The sequence below is a fragment of the Urocitellus parryii genome, chromosome 2 (assembly GCF_045843805.1).
Source record: "Urocitellus parryii isolate mUroPar1 chromosome 2, mUroPar1.hap1, whole genome shotgun sequence".
NCBI classification, from domain to species: Eukaryota; Metazoa; Chordata; class Mammalia; order Rodentia; family Sciuridae; genus Urocitellus; species Urocitellus parryii.
In genome coordinates, this window is record NC_135532.1 from 73012846 (window position 1) to 73027850 (window position 15005).

The following is a 15005-nucleotide window of genomic DNA, read 5'->3' on the forward strand; positions in this document are numbered from 1 at the left end:
AATAAAGATTCTGTCTCTTGCTTTAAGATTGACTCAGTGATTTATTGCAATCTCGCCATAACACTCAGAACTTATGAGGAGCTGATTTTTGTAACTTCTATGGGATGCAATTAGAGGATGGGTGAGCAATTCAAGCATTCCAGGATCCCTCAGCATTTGGATCCCTTTGTCTATAGCATCATCAAGAAGTTTTATTATTTTTCCCTTCACTTAGTACAATGTACATTTGGGTCCAAACCAAACAAAAATATGTTGACTCTCAGTTGAGCTCAGATGTTGAATGCTTCTGTCTATTTGCTATAGATATTGGTATGAATATTGAATGTGAAATATATATTTAGAAATCTAAATTCAATTTGACATTATATTTCTTAACTTGGATCTAATATCTTCAGGATGAAATCCAGTACATGTTCCTTAGTTTTTCTCAATATAAACATGCAAAATCTTACTCTTCCTCTTGGGTCCATCACAACTTCTCATGAGTCGCACTTTGGACCTTATATTCTAATCCTTCTGGGGACTTACATCTAATTACATACCTAGAAATAATGCATTATGGGGAGGTAGGTCTTGCGAGGAGCTGCAATTCCATAGTGTAGTAATACTACCAAGGAGGCCACTAATGCTCCTTTAGGCAAAAGGTAGACCAGCTCCTCAGGTAGGGAGGATAAAGTGCTTCTGTAGGCAAAAGTGACTCAGCCAAATTTTAGGACTTAAAAGGTTTGAATCTATATAATAGCTATAACATTTAGTGTTCTTTTCCTTCCAAAAATATTGGGTTTTTTTTTATCCCTACATATATAAGGATTCTCCATTCTCTAGTTTATAATTATATATTTTCCCTTGTTTCTGAGCCCCTCACAGGCAGCATTCTGAATGAATGTTCAATCATATTTAGAATTTTTAGTTTATACTCTTAAAAAATCTTCAAGTCTCTGTCCATACCCCCTTTTCAAGGTCACTCCTGCATCTATAGGTATGTATTCCAGCAACACTGACACTCCTAGGTAGCTCAATATCCATTAATTTTCTACTTTTTCTCAACAAATTACCATGGAATTTGTGCAGTGTTTTAGTACAACTTATTATCTTAGTGTTTCCATGTGTCAATTTGTCTGAGCATAGAGTAGCTGAGCTCTTTGCTCTGAGTTTTCTTGGCTAAAATCTCAGTTGGATCCACATTCTCATCAGAGGTCTGGTATAATTTTCTAAGCTTATTTGGTTTGTTGGAAAAATTCCCTTTACTGTAGTTGTAATGATGGTCTTCCTGTCTTCTTGTTGTCTGTCTACCAGGAGCTGCTGTGTTTTCCTAGAAACATCTGACATTTGCTGCCCCATGGTTACCATCCACAATGCTGCGGTTTGCTCTTCCAAGGCCATCAGGCAAATTGTATGATATTTCCTCTTCTTGTAGGACTAGTCAAATTAGGCAATCCCACCTACAAAAATCTTTTTTTCAATTATTAAATATTACCTGATTGATAAATTTATCAGGGAATTATACCTTATTATGGCCACAACTTCTGCACACAGACAAGGGAAGGGGATTATACAATATATGTAGGCAAGGGGACAGCAATTTGGGAAGCCATTGTAGAATTTTGTCTATAATGCCCAAGAAATTTAGAAAACATTGAGAAAAGAAGAATGAGATGTGGATGAGAGTAAGGACAAACTAAAGGCTGAAAATACAAACAGAATACCTAAGGAGAAAAGTGGAACCTGTATCTTTCACTATCTCCAACTATAGCTGCAGTTGATCTTCCGGAGAAGTCAACATCCCTTGCTATGCAGCTCCTGTAGTTCTATTGGTAGCCAGTTCCATTTAGATTCTAGAACAGCGGAGATGAAGGAATAGTTGTAGTGGGAGTTGGACTAACTGTAGTTCCAGGTGATGCCCATTCAACAAGATGAGCAAGCATATTAGTGATCATTTGGGTAAGCTGTTGCATTGAATACTGTCTTCCTTCACATCACGAAACAAGGCTTCTGCTTCATTCCTGACTAAATGCTCAAAGAAATTTGGCTTGTAGCCAACAATAATCAGCAGTCATTATGGTAAAATATTTCTGAACAATATAGTTACAGCTTAGCTAAATTGGTATGGTAATTAATAACCACAATTTACAAAGTGGGAAGAGAATAAAAGGTAGCATATTTTGGGTAAATACATTTAGGACCAAAGTACAAATAATCTTCCAATAACACCAGATATCTAATAATTCATGAACTCTCTGACAAAGCAACAGGGTTCAAAACAGTCTTTAAAGCAACAAGAAAGATGCTATTTTTAAAAAATCATAACTTTAGAGAAAGGGTAGTATATTTGTGAACATTTATATTTTTTCCAAATTTAAGATCTATTTTAGCAACAATTTGATGGCTTCATATATTCATGTTTATTGGAAGAAAACTCAAAATCTATCTTCTGAAGTTATCATTTTATATCTATGAGTGATATCATACACTTTTGCTCTTTGAAAAAAAAATATTCAGTTTGACACATTTTTCCTTTACAGTCATGTGTTGCTTAACCATGGGGATACTGTCTTGTAGGGACTCAGACCAATTAAGAAAGTCATAATTATGGCAGGTTGAAGAAAATGTGAAACACATGATAGTTGACATGCTTCATTCAGAGGTGGAAATAGCCTTTAGCCAGCTCCAAGTTCCAACTTCAGTCCCAAGCTAGTTCCATTTAGTCCCCAAGTCTTTCCCATAAGCCTTTTTTATATACCGGCCAAACAAAGAAGGCACACTGCCAACAGGTTACATTAGTGGCCACATAGACACCAGCAGATTTTTATGATCTTGAGTATATAAGTTGAATCAGAGTGTTTATAATCTTGAGTACATGTTGAAAGCATAGCCTGCTGAAAGCTTGGGCAATGGAGCCTAGCTATAGCCATTTGGGATCTTCCCCAACAATCCACTCCTTTAGGATTCCTTGCCCTACAATCTACAGGTCTGAAGTACTCTGTAAGGACGCCTTTGCCAGGGCAGAGCCCTGCCTCCATATGCCACAACAACAGTACAAGCTGCAACAACATATAACCATAAAACAAGTCCCATCACCTAGGATTACTAAAAAAAAGTGTCAGTTTTATCCCATATTGAAGTGGCAATAAATGTCTTTCCTAGCCGTGTCCAACTGTCTAGCATAGTCTGACCCATAGAATTCACAGGAACTTCAGTGCTTATCCATTAGGCAGAGGTGTTTGCTCCTCTGGCATAGGTGTGTGCCCAGTTAGTTCACACTGGTGTTGGTGAGGACACACCTATGCACAAAAGGACAAAAGAGTTATAGGCACTAGTATGGGTAAATCACATCCAGAAAGGAGAATGCATGCCAGCTTTGCATTCCAGGAAATCACAGTGGCTGCCTGTGGCAGCTTCCCTGTGAAGTGACAATACACTGGACAGTTTGGTCCTGAAGAGTAGGCTCTCTATGCACCAGCACTAGGGAACTCATAATTGACCAAAGGGAAATAATAAACATACCCATTAAAATCTATGTGCCATCTGTGGGACCTGGCCAACTCACATGTACTGTAGGGGATGGGGTAAGTATTCAGTAGTTACCCATAGCGTCACCAGGAGATTACACACAAGATTACACTTGTTCTCTATGGGCTAAAAGGACTACCCAGTGATGGTAGGGGATCTTCATTGTCCAGGGCCATGTCCAGTTCACAGTTTGCTCCCTATTAAATCCAGTGGGAGCTGGCAGAAGAACATTCCCTTGCTACCTACACCTAGGTTTAAGTACAATATTCTCTGTTGTTACCTGGACCTGTATTGGTGCTAACTGTTTGATGAAGGAAAGCCTCCACAGGAGCTGGTCTCCCTCATCATGGACATTCTTTAGGAGCTCTCATAACTGCTCATAGATGCTGTGCTCAACCTTCATCGAAGGTACATTGACTACAGTCCTATTCATTTGCTTAAGCAGGTTGTTGGAGCTCTCTATAATATCTGCAAGCTGATATGAGATGTGTAGCTTTCATTGAATCTGTAACTGAGTTGCCCATCTCTGCATAGCCTGACCTGTGAAATTAGTACTTTTGTCACTTTATTGTAATGGCCTGGCCATACAAAACCATCAACCCTGTCAGAGTACAAATTGTAGTGTGATGATTCACTTGACCACTGGCCAGGTAAACATAAATTCTGTAGCTGTATCAACTGCTTTCAGGGCAAACATGACCTTGGTTAGTCAACCTGACATCGTGTCAAAGGGACACATCTATGCATTACCTAGACATCAGTGGCTCCAAGCTTTCAGGGGCATTAACATTACTGATCATCAACCACATGTGCCTGGCAAGCCTCTACCAGGGCATTCCACATATTTTGTACATCTGCATTCTGTAGGTGGGGATGCACCAAGTTGCCAGATGACTAGGAGGTGTCTGCTCTAACCAATACATCCTAGCCAAAGCATCTGTTTCATCATTCCCCAAACATGCCCTATAGTTACCTTTTCCTGATGGCCTAGCTGCCAAAGCACTTGACACAGAACTTGCTCCTGATACACAGCACAACTGTCAGTACATATCACTGTGGGAGATGCTATATTTTCTACTGTCATCCAGCTCAGCTACTTTGTATTGTACTGATATCAAATTAGACAGTGTCTCTGGGACTCCACAGCCATTGCCATCTGCACAGGCAGTTGCTCATGACTGGAGTCATCAGTGTGCCAAACGTTGGACAGTATAGGTGCCTTATCTTCAATGTATGGGCATGTTTCTGGTTCACTTCCATCAGTAATGGTCCTAGCACCTCCTAAAGTCCCTTGTTCCTGCTGATTCCTAGCACACTTGGGCTCTCTCTTGACCTCTGCCAGCTCCTAAAACATTTGGGCTCTTTCTTGGTATGTGCCGGCTCCTAGAACACTTGGGCTCTCTCGTGGCCCCTGCCAGCTCCTAGCACATTTGGGCTCTCACTCGGCCCCCGATGGCTCCTAACACACTTATGTCACAGGTTGTGCAGGATTCAATAACAGGTAGCACATGGGGTGTCTTGGCTCTTCTTAGCTCCTGATACCCTTAAATCTCACCGACAAAACAACAAAGTGGCAAGGGGCTTTCTTGGCCTCCATCCAAATTATTTTCCCAAGTCTACCAACTGCTTGACAGGAGGAACATGGTGAGCTTGCTTACCTGAGCCAGCCCTGATGGTGGCTGTCCATGAGAACCATCGGCTTCTATTTCATTTTCAGCATTACCACTGGCCAATCTTGCAGGTTTTAACCCTCCTCATCTCTTCTTCTTTGGATTCCACCAGCACTACAGGATGAAGGCGAAGGGTATTTTCAAGGTAGGGAGATACTCCTCCAATGATCATACTCTGGCTTCCAGGGCCTCTTCCCTGTCTTGTAATTTGCTCATCTTGGCAGTCTCTAGTAAAGCAGCATCCGTTTTTTCTCTTAAAGCTGTATGAAACATATATCTCAGGACCCTAACAGCCATTTGTATGGCTTCTGCAGCCGTTTCTTTCTCATCTGCGCTTCCTGTGCCATCGTTTTTTTTGGGCTGGTGCCCGGTTCCACTGCTTAGTTCCTAGTCCACTTCACTAGGTCAATGTCTACTGCAGGGCAATCAGAAGTCTTCTCTAGGCTCACAGAGAATCCATCCTTTGTATTCCAACTCTGCACAGGAATGCATGTTAGTAATACCTTGGCAACAGAGTGGTACATGCTGCTCAGCGGTCCCAGGTCCCTCATGTCCATGTCAGTTGAGGTATCTCTCACCTGTGGAACATCCTGCCACTTAAGTCAATTGTCAGCATGGGAGATCAGGCCCAGAAAACAGATTCAAGAACCAAGAAGGTGGAGGAAGATGAAAGACATGGTTAGGAGAGTGGACATGCTTTAATCAGAGGCAGCAATGGTTTCTAGCCAGCCCCCAGGTCCAACTTCAGCCCCCAGTCAACTCCATTTAGCCCCCCTGAATCCTTTCCATAGGGCTCTTTGGTTTTGATACTAGAGATTGATCCCAGGATTGCTTAATCACTGAGCCACATTCCTAGCCCTTTCTTATATTTCATTTTGAGATAGGGTCTCGCTACGTTACTTAGGACCTTGCTAAGGTGCTGAGGCTGGCTTTGAACTCATTATCATCTTGCCTCAGCCTCCTGAGCCACTAGGATTAGAGGCATGAACCACTGTGCACAGCCAATAGGCCTTTTTTCTATGCAGGCTAGACAAAGAAGGCATACTGTCCATAGGTTACATCAGTTGGGTGCATGCTTACATGTGAATGTTTATGATCCTAACTACACACTGAAAACATAGTCCACTGGAAGTCTGGGTGAAGGAGCCTCACTATAGCCATTTGGAGTCTCCCCCGACAGAAACATTCTCAGAAGTGGTTCATAGGCAATTTCATCATTGTGTGTACATCATCCATGTACTACACAAATCTAGATGGCATGATATACCTCCAGGCCATATGGTACATGCAGTCTCTAATTTGACAGAAATATCATTAAACAGTATGCAATTGTTCATTGTATGTAGTATGTGGTGTAACTATGCTAAATTTAGGGGATATCATAACCCAGAAGTCAGTCTATGATTTCAAGAAGATATCGTCTAATAAATTGTTGCCTGAGAAAGTACAAAATTGTAATTATCTGATTCAAATTATAGTGCTGATCTTCCTTAAAACATCACATTATGTTAGATAAAAAGATATATAAATATTTATAGATAAAAAAAATATATATAAATATTTATAGTCTTTCAAAGTATTTTCATAACACCAGAAATGTGAAATATAGGTATTTGGGGAGTTCTTTAGCTATCTCATATTTTTAAGGAAGAAACAGATTATCTATTAAAAAAGAAAAAGAGTTGTAATTCATTTTACTTATAGACAATTTTAATGGTGCAATGTGATTTTATTTTTCGATATTTTTAGTATTCGTTTTTAAAGTTAAACATCATGTAATGAAAATATGTATTGAAACATCATGTATTATCATACTATGTATAAATTTTGTTTTTATGTGCTCATTAAAATCAATTTAATTTAAAAATAGCAAAGAATATATCCTAAAATGACTTCAGATAGGAAGAATAAGTTCAAGAAATCTCTTATACAATATGATTGCAAAATGCCAAGAAGTGGATGTTAAGCATTCTTACTACACAAATTGTAACTGTGTAAAGCAATATATGCTAATGAGCTATATTTTGTCATTAAAAATATACACATACTTCAGGACATCATATTGTATATAATAAATGTATATAATTTTTTATGTCAATTTAAATAAATAAATGCATATAATTGGCAGCAAGAGAGGAAAAAAGAGTGAAAGGGGAGATAGATGATTGTTGAAATTTGAAGTATTGCTTAGACATTGAATTTAATAGGAAACACAAGAGATAGTGAAACCTTTAAAAATATTCCTGACATATAAGCCTAAGTTATAGGTCATGTGAGAGGTAGCTGATGCCTGTTATAAGAAATCCAAGTAGCACTATTCCATCCTGGGATTTGGTCATATGACTGTGGAACAGAAGACTCCCACTGTCAAATGTAAGTGTGCTTTCATGTTTTAAGGAAATTTCAATATTTAAATGGTGTCTTGATAACAGCTATGGTCAATTTCAACAAATGTTATAGATAAAATAAGTGGAAATAAATTAAATAGTTATAATTGTTGGAGTGTAATTTTCCTGTACTAATACTAAATATATTATATGGGGTTAATCATGAAAAAAATTAAGCATAATCAGTGAGTTTGATTAGACAACTTAAATGGCTATTAATACTGATAAAACAACAGAAGAAAAAGAACAGAGGGCTAAATTCACAGAGCATCTGATACTCAGCTCTGCTTTTTTAAGACTGATTCATACATGGAACTCCTAAGTTACTATGCAGAAAAGCTGTGATACATGTATTTATCTCTAACAGGAAATAATTTACCTATCCTGTAACAATTGTTTGCAGGCACCTCAGGATAATAGTATCCCAAAATAATGAGTGCTTTTAACCCTTTATGAATACAGTCTCACCTTTATAAATTTCATGTTTGGGTTTATTTCTTTAGAGATTTTTCTTTTTTAGTTGAGCTTCTGCTGGTATTTTTTTACTTATTTATTTTTATCAACTTGGTTTTTATTTATCTTCTGTAGGAAACATGTTGACTCTTTTTTTGACTTTTTCCTACACCCTTTTTCTCCCATTTTTCACCTTGACTTAAAGCAGCTATTGGATTAGACCAAGAACTTAACAAACATTTCCTTGAATTGAACATTCTTTTTTTAATTTTTTTTTTTTAGTTTTTAGTTTTTGGTGGACACATCTTTATTTTATTTGTATGTGGTGCTGAGGATCCTACCCAGCGCCACACTCTGCCAGATAAGCGCGCCACTGCTTGAGCCACATCCCCAGCCCAAATTGAACATTCTTAGTAATATTTTTATATTTGTAGCAAACTATGTAGCTTCCGGTCTGAGTTTGTATACACATGAGAACAAATTATTGACTTTAAAAATAACATCACCCTCCACAAATCATTTAAATAATGATAGCTCTCAAAGACTACTAATCAAACTGCATGGAGAAGAGCCATACATATTCATGAATTGTTTAATATTGTTCTTAATAACTGCACTGCTCATTTTATATAAAAATTCAATCTTTTTTCCTACATTTAATTTAGTAAAGTTCTTCACTGAACAGAATGTGAATGATTACCAATTCTTTTCTTGCTTTGATGTACACTCTGTGCCTGGAGGAGGATAAACCAAAACATACATACATCCTCAAAGTTGTGATTTCGTTTAAAAAATGATGTGAAGTTGAAAGATTATGCAGATAGCATCATTCAAATAACTTGGGCTCTTCTTATTTCCTGAACTTTCATTCTCATTTGTAAGTCTTTGCAAATTCTACAAACTCTGTAATTGTCCACAATTATTCACCATCTATGCATGAATACCCATGTATCCAGGCTGAATACTGTAATTATCAAGACTGATTTTTATTGTGAAGTTATAACCACTTCATCTACTCCTAATGTGAATCAGACCTATAACGGATGTTATGTGCTTTGTAAATGGTAATTAGATAAATATGAAAAAAAAAGAATGACTTTTAAGGGTAGGCTGTAATGGTTTTCTGGTTTAGCAAATTAGAATGGTTGCTGGTTACAACTGAGTGTTCATTGAAGATGTCTTTTTAAAAACATCAAATATTTGAACAGTATTTTTTGCTTTCTGAATCAAAATTGGGTTTCCAAGCTTTTGAAGATCAGGGTTGTAAACTCTTCCTGCCTGCATTAAAATTTACATATACCGTGTGTGAGGGATTGGGGAGAAAGAGAGAGAGGAAGAGAGAGTTAGCTATATAAACCATACTCAGGAGTAAAGAATGCAAATGAACACAGGGTTGCTTAAATATCACGGAGAAGAACCTTTATGAAATGATGTGAAAAGTACACATAGAAAATAAGGAAAACGTTTTTGGAACAAAATGATAACTCTAGTATGTAAATTCTATTTTTTCTCCTTCTTGAACATTTTGTACCTGGTCTTTCTTCTTTATCAATGATATTTCATTCTTATATGTTATATTTCTGATCTAATAACACTGCTTTGGAATGTGAATATTTTACTACTGGAATAACTGAAGTTATGTTATAATAAAGATTAAATGTTTTTTTTGGATCATCATCCTAGAGTTAAGATAATAAATATCTAAAATTTAGTCAGTGCAGGAAAATCAAGCAAAAAACTCCAATTTACTCATTATATAGATTTTTACTTCAGAGGAATCATAATTGAAGTCACATTCCCTGGTGTATATACCTGGATTGTAGAAACCGTACCTTCAGTGAGTATACCTGTTTGGGATTAGGTTACATTCAAATTGTCAAAAAGCAAAACAAAACAACAATAAATTTAGCTATAATCATAAAGGGAACATAATAACTATTTTAAGTATAGTGTCTGACTCATGGACATTTTCATAAAGGAGTTCTCCTTTTTTCTCTATGCGACATTTTCCTAATTCTTTTCAGTAAATTTTAACTTATCAGATAGAATGACCTTGTGTGGATAATCCAAATTAATACACATTCTAAGGAAGGGCAATTTATTTGCTAAAGAGAACATCTTAACCCAATTCTACTAAACGACTTGCATTTTCATGTTTTGTTTTTATTAAAAAGAGAAATATGTAGACAATATCCTTCACTTTATTTAAAATGGAATTATTAACTTCACCCCACTTCCCATTCTATAGAATCTGACCACTGTTAAGAGTCATATAGATGGATCTTTGGGATAAAAGAAGACATATTTTTACTAAAGTTATAAATAGGGTTTATTGTTTAAGACAGATTTTACAAGAAAATATAGCATTTCAGATTCAGTATTTCAAAAAAAACATGGTTTTGGTGATGGCTGTTTTAGTTTAGTTAAGTAAAATAACAAAATATCATTCTGTATAAAGTAAAACATCAACTATATTTTAAATATCTTATTATTATTAGTTAGTTTATAGTGCAAATGCTATAATTTAAAATGTGCCTCAAAAGTCATATGTTAAAGGTCTAATACACAGCTTGGTGCTCCTAGGGAATGAGGGAAACTAAGAGATAGGGCCCAGTGGAGGTGCAAATACTGCTGAGAATGTTAAGTATAATAATTTAGTACATTTTTTAGGTCAGATTTTTAAAATTCAGTGAAAAATGCTGTTATATATCTTGTAGTACTGGGCTTTATTGTAGCAAAAGTTATTTCCTCCTTAAAACTATGACTTTGTCAGATAGAATTTTTATGTCTCTTTTAAGTTTAAAATATTGTCAGTATTAGGAATTATTTTGTTGTTGCCATTGCTGTTGATGGGGTACCACTCTCCCTTTCAACATGAACAACATGGTTTTATTGTTTTACATTACTGGAGATCAGAAATTCGAGATGGTTCTCATTACACTAAAATACTGTGAATTATGCCCCTTCTGGAGGCTATGAAGGAGAATCACTTCCCTGACCTTTTCTAATTCCTATTGTTTTTCCACATCCTTTGGTTTGTTGACTCCTTCTACTTTTAAACCAGTGCAGGAAGATTAAACTTCACGAAGCATCCATCAAATGTAGTTCCATAGTGACATGTTCCATGCATTTAATACATAGATTTAGAACATAAAACAGTCATAAAAACACATTTTGTATATAATCACTGTATGTATCCGGTCTAGTATATGTGTATATAATCACATACAAACACAAAAACGCTAAATATATTCAACACCCACATACATACAATTAAATTCTCTAGACTCAATGAATTACATTCTATTCTCAAATATGATCTTTAAATTGTATGTGCAGGTTAAGTTTTAACAAAATAGAAATGTATGTGTTCATTAATTATAGGTTATTTATTGGGTAAGAAATTAATTCTGTATACTATCATTTTTCTGAGTATTAAAGTAGAGAAATGCCTTACTAAAAATGCAAGAAATTTCCAGGAATGTTCCAGGCTCTAGAGATAAATTATTTATGTTAACAAACTGGAAAGAGTTCATTTAGTTTAATATTTATAAGGGAGATCAATGAGACATACAATCCAGTATTACTTAGCTCTGAAACTGTAACAAAACATAAATTCAATTAATTAAATGTTAACCAAATAATAGTCAGCAATTTATAAATAAATAATTTTTATAAATGTCCAGATTTTCAAGGTTCTTTGGAGTATCCATCTGAAGTGAGTTGTTAAGTCATGTACCATGTATTCTGCTTCCTCAATCCATTAAAAAACATAACTGTAAAAAAAGTTAGATGCAGTGTCCTATAGGCCTCTTGTATTTGATTTCAGTTCATTCTTCATCCTTGGGTATTGGGCACATACTAACCACTTGATAAATAATGGCTATTGTTATGATTCATTGAAACAACCAGCATCAGGCTGTTTCATAGTGGGATAGGGAGGGGGAGCATGGGAGGAATACATGAACTCTAGATAGGGCAAAAATATGGGAGGGGGTTATAAATGATGGTGGAATGATATGGACATCATTATTCAAAGTACATGCATGAAGGCAGGAATGGTGTGAATATACTTTGTATACAACCAGAGATATGAAAAATTGTGCTCTATATGTCTAATATGAATTTAATGCTTTATGCTGTCATATATAACAATCAAAATTTAAAAAGGTTAGATGTAGTCTGTTCAAAGCAGACTACATATTTTAAAAATATATTGGTTTTTAAGATTTTGGAAATAATGAGGAGACACATTATGCTATTACCTTTGAGTTCTGTGAAATATTGAATAACCTCAGAATGATTTAGTTAAAAGAAGCTGGACCATGCCTTTTAAATAAAATATTTTGTAAGATGCTCATAAGAATGCTAATTACCAAAGCATGGTTACAATATTTAAATAAAATTAAAAACTTCTATTGGCATATAAGTAGAGAATAAAATTTATTCTTTATGAGATATAAATCAAATAAAATTAAGGTTAAGACTTGTGGAAATCTGAGGAACACAATATAATTATTTCATATAAAAACTCAATATTATTTTTTAGTTAAATTTTTAAAATTTATATATGACAGTGAAATGCATTACAATTCATATATATATATATATATATATATATATATATATATATATAATAGCACAATTTTTCATATCTTTGATTATATTCATACCAATTCCTGTTTTCATCACATTCCACCATCATTAATTACCCCATGGATGGAGTTAGAGAAGATAATGCTAAGTGAAGTTAGCCAATCCCAAAAAAACAAATGCTGAATGTTTTCTTTGATATAAGGAGGGTGATTCATAGTGGGATAAGAAGCTGGAACATGGGAGGAATAGACAAACTCTAGATAGGGCAGAGGGGTTGGAGGGGAAGGGAGGAGGCATGGGTAATTAATGGTGGTAAAACCTCAATATTATTAACCAGAAAAAAATTGCAAGTTTTTTTTCTTTCAACACAAGGTGTGAATTAACATTTATCAGTAATCAATTAGAATTTTGTAAAAGGCAATTGAAGAAAAAAAGCAGGTCTTCTTAAGATATTTATATTTACTTTACATAGAAATAAAACTATAATCAATATCTCTATAGTTTGTATGAAGCCACTTGTATATTAGGAAGACAGCAGCTTAGTTTTTCATTCCAAATGAGTTGCAGCTGTCTAACCAAGGACAATTATTAGTTTTCACATACTGCCATTGAGCAATCATTTAGCAATTGACACAGTTTAAACTTATTTATTAAAACATCATATTAGGAAATTGCAAATGAATTAGCTCATATATTGAAGTTTATGTACCAGTGAACTGAAAAGAATTTTCATGACTTATAAAATACTTTGATCTTGATCACACTGAGAATCCTTCCAGCAATTTATAAAATGTTCATAAATTCTTGCATGAAGTCTAAAAAGAGGTTTTCTAAGTTTATTTATAATGAGGAATTTTTTGTACATCTGGTATCTATCACATAGGCCTTGGGAAGAATCATATTCTTTTTTCAAATATTGCTGAAATGTTAAATATAAAAATTAAGTGTATTTTTCAGGTCAAACTTTTGAATTTTTAAAATTCTGTGAAAAATATAGCATATGTCTTTCAGCACTGGACTCTAGAAAAGGTTATTTCTCTCTTTAAAACTATGATTTTATAAGATAAAGTTTTTTATGTCTCTTTAATTTCAAAATAGTGTCAATATTAGGAATTCTTTTTTATTGTTGTTCTTGTTACTGTTCATAATCTTTACTGAACCTCAGTTATTCCATGAGGCAAAATTATTTTTAGTGACTTACTGACTTAGAAAATCTCATTTGATAGCTCAAACCATGAAGCAAATGGCTTTGATTTTATAGATGTTAAATATTTCAACATAATTCTTAGTAAAATGGACACTGATAGATAATAAAGTAAGCCTCAGTGCTCTACAGAGAGGTTCCCCCATTGAAGACATTGATGAAAGGATTGAGGAGATGGCCCATCTCTGTTCCAATTAGGGCACATGAAATTAATATACACTCTGTTAACATATGAATATTCACTGGTGCTGTTGATGCTTGAAAGAAAATGGAAAACCCAGGATAATTAACATTTTTTTCAATAATCCACTGAGGAAGATTTGTTTTTATTTTAATTCAATTGCTCTTTATGATCCATTCTTACACAGCAGCAGGCTGTATTCTGAATACATTTGTTATCTCCGAATACCTGACACCAGGGGGACTTGGTTTATTTAAAGCTTTCATGTTGCAACATAAAGCATAGAATGCTTGGTGTATATTTATTGTTGTTCTTTTGGATCTTTATCAAGGATCCACAAACCAATACCCAGCAACATTTTGATTGGGGTGTGGAAAATACACTCCAGGTCTTAATAAGAAAAAAATATTATAAGAAAAAAATAAAAGTCAAGAGAGACCCATTTTTAGCAGGAGGTAACATATATTTGTTAAAATGAAGTAATTCAATGAAAACTGTTTTATTTATTTGTTATTTATTTATTTTTTCTAAAGTTGACTTGAAGTCTCCTGCTATTAGATCTTGTATTTCCCTCTGGATTTTGCGATTTTTTTTTCAAGTTGAAAGGAAAAATAAAAGTATTGAATCTGAAATCAGCAATGTTGAGGGACCAGTCCACAAAAGTTAGAAAAGAATAAAAGCAATAACAATAAACCCAGAGAATAAGAGAAGACACTACTAAGAATATTGGAGCACATGAATCTTCCATTTATATACATTGTGCATGATGCTTAAGAGAATTCCCAAAGTTTACAAACAAGAGTTACAAAATTTTGGGTTGACACAGCTTCTCTAAGTGATTAAATATCTAAACGTTTTTCAGGTTGGTGTTCTTATATAAAATTACATATACTTAAAGTTAGAGGGATACTAACAAGTAACTCAGTACTTAGATTAATTACTTCAGACATTACATAGTTTTTTTTAAATATCAAAGTTTGAGTTATTCACACATACACAACCAC